This window comes from Dipteris shenzhenensis, chromosome 14 (genome assembly GCF_047967505.1).
Source record: "Dipteris shenzhenensis isolate YYH24624 ecotype China chromosome 14, Dip_SZ_1.0, whole genome shotgun sequence".
NCBI lineage: Eukaryota > Viridiplantae > Streptophyta > Polypodiopsida > Gleicheniales > Dipteridaceae > Dipteris > Dipteris shenzhenensis.
Window position 1 is genome coordinate 50046179 of NC_141609.1, and position 8338 is coordinate 50054516.

Below are 8338 nucleotides of genomic sequence, written 5' to 3' on the forward strand. Positions count from 1 at the left end.
AGCAAATTAGAATTCATTATTTAGAGAGGCGAGCGAGGAGGTTGCCAATTGTGTTTTGATAAAACAAATGGATCATTAACGTAAACATGAACACATGATTGGCCATTGGTTCAATTATCACTTGTGGACACTTTTTATTTGCTTTATGCATAGGGGCTACACAATCTTTATTCAATGTCATGGGTACATACTCTTATAATGAGGTTCAAGGAGATGTTATTCCAAATAGAGAGCACTAAGCAACGTCGACACTAAGAAAGGTCAGGACCATAGGTCGAATGCCGTGTTCGAGAAATTAAGAAGCACTTTGGGGCGACATTGGGCACTTGGGCAGCTCCTACAAGCCTGTGGTACGAAGGATGACCGAACCGAAGCTGAGTATTGTATGTGGACGAAGCTAGCTTGGAAGCCTCAACGTGCTTTCCAATAGGGAATTGTGAAAGGCATCTCACTATAACTTATCAGCCACTGCGATCATGGTCAGGGAAAATTTGCGTCGTTTCACCGTCTCTCAAGACTCAGGGTTAATCATATAACACGCCTGGCCCGTCGATCCTCAATGATCAAGCCGTCATCCCACAAAGTTTTCACAAATGTAATCCACGCCATAAAGTACAAGAGCACTAAGAGTATCAATACCACCGCGCATACTCGCCCAACCTTCACCCAGTCTTTCCTCACATTCTCAAGCAGCCCCGCGCGGCAGGAATCACAGTCGTAGCACAATTCATCCGGGTCATTGTGCCACCGGCCGCAATCAGCGTCCGCAGACGGGGACGTGGCGTTTACCCAGTTCGTCGAATTTACGAATGTAAAGCCACAGGCAGTCGGTGGCTTGCAGCATCCGGACTGATGACAAATTACAGAATTCGTCAAAACGGATCATAACAAGGTAAAATCTAAGTTTCTGGAACGCCAAACAATTCTTCAAAGCGCAAAACATACCTGAATGGAGGAGAGTTCTACGTTGTCCAAATCGTTGAGACTCGGATAGTGCTTGTCGAGGGCGCTGCAAGGCTGTTTGTCCTGCACGCAACTTTTCAGATTTTGCCAATTGTCCTCACTACTCACCTGCTCCTGGAACCACGTGGAATAGTCAGTGAGCCGATACTCCGTGAAGCTGGCTCCGGAAACGGCGTGGCCACCGCCACCGTTGGTGACGAAGAAAGTGAAGAGGGTGAAAGTTAAGAGGAGCAGGAGGACGAGGAACATAAGGACGAGGTACGTCCAAAGGACGAGAGGCAAGCGTCGGGAGGAACCCAGGAGGGCGAGGAGGGGGAGGAGGAACATGGAGGCACCGATGAAGAGGATAGGCCATTGGAGGAAGGTGAGGCAGTCGGAGTGGTGAAGGGAGGCGAGCCAGACGGCAACAGCGAGGAGAGGGAGGGAGAGCAGGAGGGTGAGGCAGTTGATGGCGATGAGGATGGGCCGACACACAACACGATTGCCCGCAGGCAGCACGTTCGCCATGGAAGCTTGGTGTGGCTATGGCTATGGCTATGGCGAATGGCTAAACTTGCTACGCTCTGTGTCCTTAGTGACCATGGTATCTCCCTAACGTAAAGCCTCCATAAGAGCCCTTCTTTCCCCATGAAAACGCTTCCCAATCCCATGCCTTCCTTACCACCCCCTCAAGGCACGAGGAGCAGGGCGCACTCCAAGAGGTTGGAGCCGGGGTGGAGGCACTGGAGGGCAGTGCGACCAATGGACACACACATCCAGTTTTTCATGCCACGAAACTGACTAGCGATTCTATTCTACTGGTAGAGCTGGTAAATTCATCAACCCTCTTCATACCATTGAAGGTGATGATGGTTCTCCCGACCATAAAAGCCTTGAGTAAGGAATGAGTGATACTATATGTGTCCCCGTAAGAAAGCTTGCTGATCCCATGCCACACTCGGAGCTCACCCAAGGGGAATGGTTGCAAGCAATTGATTCAAAATCATAATTTTTTTTTCTACGCATACATGTAAGCATGTGTTCATTCAAAAGTACATTACTTGAGCTTTCTCACAGCTATTAGGGTGCACAGTAGAGGGCACACTCCATAACTTTCGTAGTTTTATTTGCAACTAGACAGATTTGAAGAAATGGACATTTACGGAGTTACTACATGGTGGTGTTAAAACATTAATCTTTGGCCATATTTTTCAACTTAGAAGAGTCATCGTTTTAGGATTTTTGAGATTGTTTGTGAGTCTCCCCAAGTTTGGTCTCACATACTATTTTGTTCATGGTGTGAGATAACACATGTTTCTATTTTACTCTAAACTCAAGGTTTTACATATGTGATATCATCTATTACATTTAAAGTTATTCACAATTGCTATATATTACGGTACCTTACTTTTCAAAATTTATGGAGCATTTTTTGTGCTATTTGAGTCTTACTTGCACTCTTGCACTTGATCTTAGAGATAGTTTGTTTATGTCTAACTTTGTTTAATTTTATTCAAATCTGTTCTACTGTTCAAACAATGTGTTAGATGAGCAGTAGAATTTTATTATTAGATGAACAGGTAGATATAAAGAACAATATGTTCTTTGTATCTAGCTTTGTATAATTTTATTCATTCTATTGTTCATCTAACAATAAGTATTATGTATTATAAGTTTCTTATTATGCTTTTTCCATTTGCATTGTGAGATGTGTTTGCTTCATTCAAACTTTACTATTGATGCGACCAATTGAAAAGCGTAGATGTATTATTTGCTCTTTCATATTACTTCAAACTACAAGCTGGATTAAAAGAATAAAATTATTTTTGTACTATAGGTGAGTTGATTTATAGTATGAAATAAACATTATACAAAAGATTAATATCAAAACTTTAGCATTGTCTAGAACTCTTGACTTTCACACAAATCCTATTTGTATTAGAACTGACATGATGTAAGTAATACAAAATTTGGATGATCTTCAATGTTTGGTCTACTCAAACTCATAATGTATAAAATTATCTTCACCTACATTGATATAATCTGTAACAAAAATCACCATTACTTCCATTATTTATAAGGTTGTACTATTGATATTAGTGTATTTCATCAATATTAGCATCAATATTACCATTAGTATTAACATCAGTATTAATGTCGTCAATATTAGCATCAATATTACCATCGGCATTACCATTGATGTTATCGTTGGTATTAGAGTCCTAAAAATGTCAATATTACTGTCAAAAACTCCAAAAAAACATTAACATCGACAAGACTCTGTAAAAAGACACACCCTTAAAAAAAGCATCAATAATCTACAAAGCTTAACCATCGACAATTTTGAACATGTGTGGGGTTTCACCTTGCACCTTGCATGAAATTAAATGCAAATGATTTCAGAACAAAAAATATTTTCGATTGAAATTGTGCTCCATTCTCTAATCAACACATGCCTCACTAGGATCTTCCAAGTCACCCTTGTGAGATTAATGCTCATCCTCTCGATCATCTGTGGCCAAGCACAACAACACAAAGCATCCATAGACGTGCTTGATAAATGCACAAAATAGCGGGCGCATCTATAATCGCATATAAACTCAATGAAAATATGGGCATGCCTACTAGCATAGTTATTTAACGCATTTATCAACACGGTGGTATATGCATTTAATAGCACGTCTACATTGTATAATAGATGTGCATTTAGACGTGTTTATTAACGTGCAATAGAGTTTGAAATTATGCTATAGGCTGATAAATGTGCATCACTGCTTTCCAAACATTGCCTATGATTACCAAAGCACATAATTTTGAAAAAATATCAATGCTATGCACGTGTAACACACGATAATATGATTTTTCCAAACGTGCATATATAAAAATTAAGTGAGGTGAGGAGAATGAGACAATATATAAAATAGTTTTGCCAATATGTAAGAAATTTGGATGATACAGTGATGGGGCTACGGATCGATCTCATACTCAATGAGATTGAGCCTTGCCAAAATCTACTTCAATATCCAAACCAATGTGGAGATCTACAAATACATTTAGCCCACTACTACTTGTGCTACTGTGCTCAGCATCACCAATGCCAAGGTCGTCCTCATGTGGGTAATGGCCTGAATATCTATATCTCCTATCTCATGATCATCCTCCTCTCTTGTATCACAATCATCATCACATCCATGGCCATGATCATCCTCCATACGCTCCATATTAGTAGTTAATGTACTATACATCACTTTGGAATGTGGCATAATAGGTATAACGTGCCACCACCTATTATTATCCACCAGTGATTGATAGACAACCTATTCAAAGACAAATACAAACATGTTATTTTCCTTGTGTCGAAGGTATCAAATATAAATAAGTCAGTATTTTTATGTATGTGTACAATACCTATTCACATTGTTGCGGTAGTACTAGTGTGCCCTTCTTGCTTTGCCAAACCTTTGTGGAGTCAATAGTTACAAAGACACTTGCATGGCATTTGATTGTTGCATTAGGGCCTCTTTTCGCCACGTCCTTAAACCACTTGACATCCAAAACATACACAAAGAAGCGTTGAAAGTCAAGCTTAATAATATCTTGGATTATGCCACATAATCATCCATGGCTCCATTGGCACCGTCAAAGTTAGCAATGATGCCGCAATCTTGTTTGTTTCTCTTATCATCAATCCATTGTGTTCGAAAATTCTTGCCCTCACACCATATAGCATTGAACATAGTACACTACACCAAGACAAAATCAATTGAATAAGGAATCTAAATTGTTGAAAGCTCCTAACTTAAGCGTAACATTCTATATACCGACCTTTTGCATGCATCCTCTAGCATACTCCAATTCTTCCATTGTGATATGCATCCCCTCATCTCTCTCTGCTCTCTCCATTTCCTCAAGTAGCCAATCAACATGAATATCCTTTGGAAGTGCTCTTAGATGATTAGGGCATGGTATGAAAGAGGGCCGTTTCTCCTTGTCTTCTTGCCTTTGCATCCTCATATCTTGTCGCCCATATTTTCATCACACATTAGTGGAGAAATGGGGTCTCAAAAGGGCCTCCAATTAGTGTTTCCTAATTTCAAGGTATTAGAGAGGGATTTGAGGTGTACCAATGAGAGTGTTCCTTTGTGTGGGGCAAAGGTATGTTGAGGTGGAGGGATGGCAGGCATGCAGAGATCCCCTATTGGCTATTCCTCTTGCATTGGGGACTACCCAAACCCCTAACCCATGCTTGACCACCCTCCCATGTGCACCCACCCTAGATCATCCCCAAATCTCATTTAAGTCTTTGTGGGCCCTTGTGGGCTGCCCTCTCCCTCCATTGTGGGACCTTTTGGATGAATTTCTTTTGTCCTCTAGCCTATTATAGGTCTGCCTCCTTTCTCTGCTCCTCTATTGTGGTCCAACTGCCCTCTTCCTCCATTGTGGGACCTTTTGAATGAATTTCTTTTGTCCTCTAGCCTACTGCATGCAGGCTTGCCCCTCTCTATCTTCTCCTTTGCTCTGGCCAGCTGCTCTCTCCCTCCATTTCTTAAAATTTGGGTTGCAGCACCTCCTACAGCTAATCTTCTCTCTCCTGCTCTTCTTACTGTTTCTATGCCTCCTCTTGCTCTATCCCCTCATGCTCTACCTCTGCTTCTCTTTTCTCTCTTGATCTGCCCTCTCTTGCTCTATGGTCTCTTGCTTAGCCGCCCTATCCTACAGGTGCTCTATCCCTTCTGCAGGCGCTTCTCCTTCTGGTACACATGCTCTTTGCCCTCGTACAGACACTTTTCATTCTACTATAGCAACTCTTTGCCATCCTATAGGTGCTTTTTCCCTCTTGCTTTTCCCTCTCATATAGGATACAACTACTCTTTCCTCTCCTACAACTATTGTTTTCCCAATAGACATGGTCTGGAATACACTGACACAAGGTGGCAATGCTGCTCTAGTGTGTTTTGGAGGCATGGTCAGGAAGAAAGTGACACAAGCTAGCAATATTGTGAGCTCCAGTGTGTTGTAGAGTCATGGTCAGGAACCAGGGTGGAGAAGACAATGAGGCAGCTCCCTAGGCCAAGAAGGATGCAGAGAGTAGCCACAGTGGAACAAGTTCCAGCCACCACGGTGGAGCAATTTGCAGTAGCCCCACAGTGAGGGTTGTTTTTTTGAAACACTGTTGGAAGTCCAAAGAGCAAGCTACAAGACCCTATAAGAAGATCGATGTTTGCACGAGCCTGCCATGGCTTTTGATAGTTTTCAAAAGTAGTCCGTCATCTTGAGAGATTTCCAAACTAGAGTGGAAATCTTGGAAACGGCCCATGAAGATGTTTTTTAGCAATTTATGCAGCTTTGATAGACGCCAAGGGATTCAGATGAAGCTGTTGCATTATGCATAGAGTGAGCAAAAAGTGGAGGAGATAAAGGAGAACATCCGCATCCTTAGGATGAGGGAGGAAGGAATCAAGAAGTAACTTCATCATGTACAGAGAAAGACTGTGGTATTGATGGTTACAATAGTTAAATCGGATGCCCACCATCTTTACTAATCTGAGCATTAGTGTATATGTCTAGAATGTCCTGTCTCTTCCACTGCTTCTCGAAAAAGTGTGCTTGCAAACTGCCTCAAGAAATTCCTAGAGCATTTTCAATCACTCTTTCATTGATGGTAATCTTTTGACCTTGACAGAGTGATATTTTTGCAATCCTTGACCATACTTAGTTTAAGGCCTCTACAAAGTATCATAGCTATACAACATCATTTGCCCCATTTGCAAACCCTAACTCTTTGTGCAATATTACCATCCATACATGCCCTAAACAAAGGCATCACAATAATCCAAATGGCATAACACCTTGCTTGAATATTTGCACCATCACTATGTAAATTCTTGTCAATTTTGGTCCCATTATGACCATCACTACCCCATAAATAATGTTTTAGATTCATTGAAGGTGCGATTAAAAAATAGGTCAACCACATTTGAAGGCACCCTAGGTCCCAAAATTACATTGACCCAAGTTTGATTATGACTTTTACAACTTTCTCATGAACTATGACAATTGAATCAAACACATAGATAATTTTAAAAATAAAGCTTTGTAGAGATGAATTTTTTAAAAAAACACAATGTATTTTTTGATGCTTTTATCAACGCTGTCAAGACCCAAAAAAATACCTACTTCCCTATTTTGCATCGATTTTTCCATCCCACATCCCTCACTCTCTCTCCCCTTCAGACTTTGCAACCACCCCCCACTTCTTACGTCAAAGGCACTGTAGGCAGCAAGGAGAAATCTAGGACACTATTCTAAGAAGCTGTATTTCAATTCCAGGTATGGATCTTCATGTTTCCCTCCTCCTTTCAAAGCTTGTTCTACTGGTTTTTTTCCTATTGTCTACATGCAATAGGAAAGAGAGGGAGGGGTAAAGGCATCTTAGGGAAGAGAGAGGCCTAGGATAGAAAATGAAATTCCCTCCCTCTCCCCTTCCAAGCTCTTTTCTCTCCCTCACTCCCTCTTCCTCTCTTCCCCTTTCTTCTCTCTCCCCTTTCCTCCCTTTCCTCTCTTTCTCTACATCTCCCCTTTCCTCCCTTCCCTCCCTCCCCCCCTTTCCTTCTCTCTCCCCTTTCCTCCCTTTCCTCTTATGTTGAATGATGTGTTTGGGCTTACTTTTGTTACAAGAGAGAACCACCTCATAGCTGACACTTTACATTTCAAGGTAAGTCCCTCTATCTCTCATCTCTCTTTGGTGAATTTGATCTTTCGAATTGGCCACTTGCAATGCCTTAAGTTTTAGCAAGTGAGTGGGTGTATGACCCTTTCTCCCCTCCCCTGTCTTCTATTTTCCCCTCAATTGTTTTATGTGTTAAGCTCATTCTTATGCATAAAGCTTATGCTCATGCTTAATATTTATGCACAAGCATAAGCTTTATGCCCTTCCTATCTTCTCCATTGTTTTCATTACATATTTTCTGGGGGGTGAGGTTTTCTAGGGAACACAATGTTTAAGTGGATGGAGCCTTCACCATGTGCTCCCTGGAATCCTCACCCTGCCAGAAAACATGCCTATTGAAATCTTTATGCATTGTAAATTTTAAATTAAATCTCTTCTCTTTTCTCTCTCTCATTCTAAATCAACTCACTTTTACCTCTATGAAGGATGGCAATGTGAGGATGCAACAGAAGCTGAGAGGGCAAGAGGGAGCTTGAGAGACACAAGTTTTGGTGGGTGCAGAACACCCTAATCTTCTATTTCATCCATAAATATATGTGTTTGAGTATTGTACATAACCAAAGTTAAGGTACATTGGCCTTTAACCCCCACAACCTCCCACTTAAAGGACAATTTGCCTTTAAGGGAGAACAACCAATGAGCATACTATCCAATGCCCATCAATAC

General features: G+C 41.3%; 1 pseudogene across 1 annotated transcript; it reads right to left on the reverse strand.

The window, feature by feature from the left end:
• Positions 1–268: 268 nt before the first annotated feature.
• Positions 269–1470, reverse strand: LOC147894770 (tetraspanin-7 pseudogene; annotated as a pseudogene). Its single transcript, XR_015542150.1, has 2 exons — positions 946–1470; positions 269–849 (listed from the first exon to the last, which is right to left on the reverse strand). The product of XR_015542150.1 is annotated as a tetraspanin-7 pseudogene (transcript).
• Between the last annotated feature and the right edge of the window lie 6868 nt (positions 1471–8338).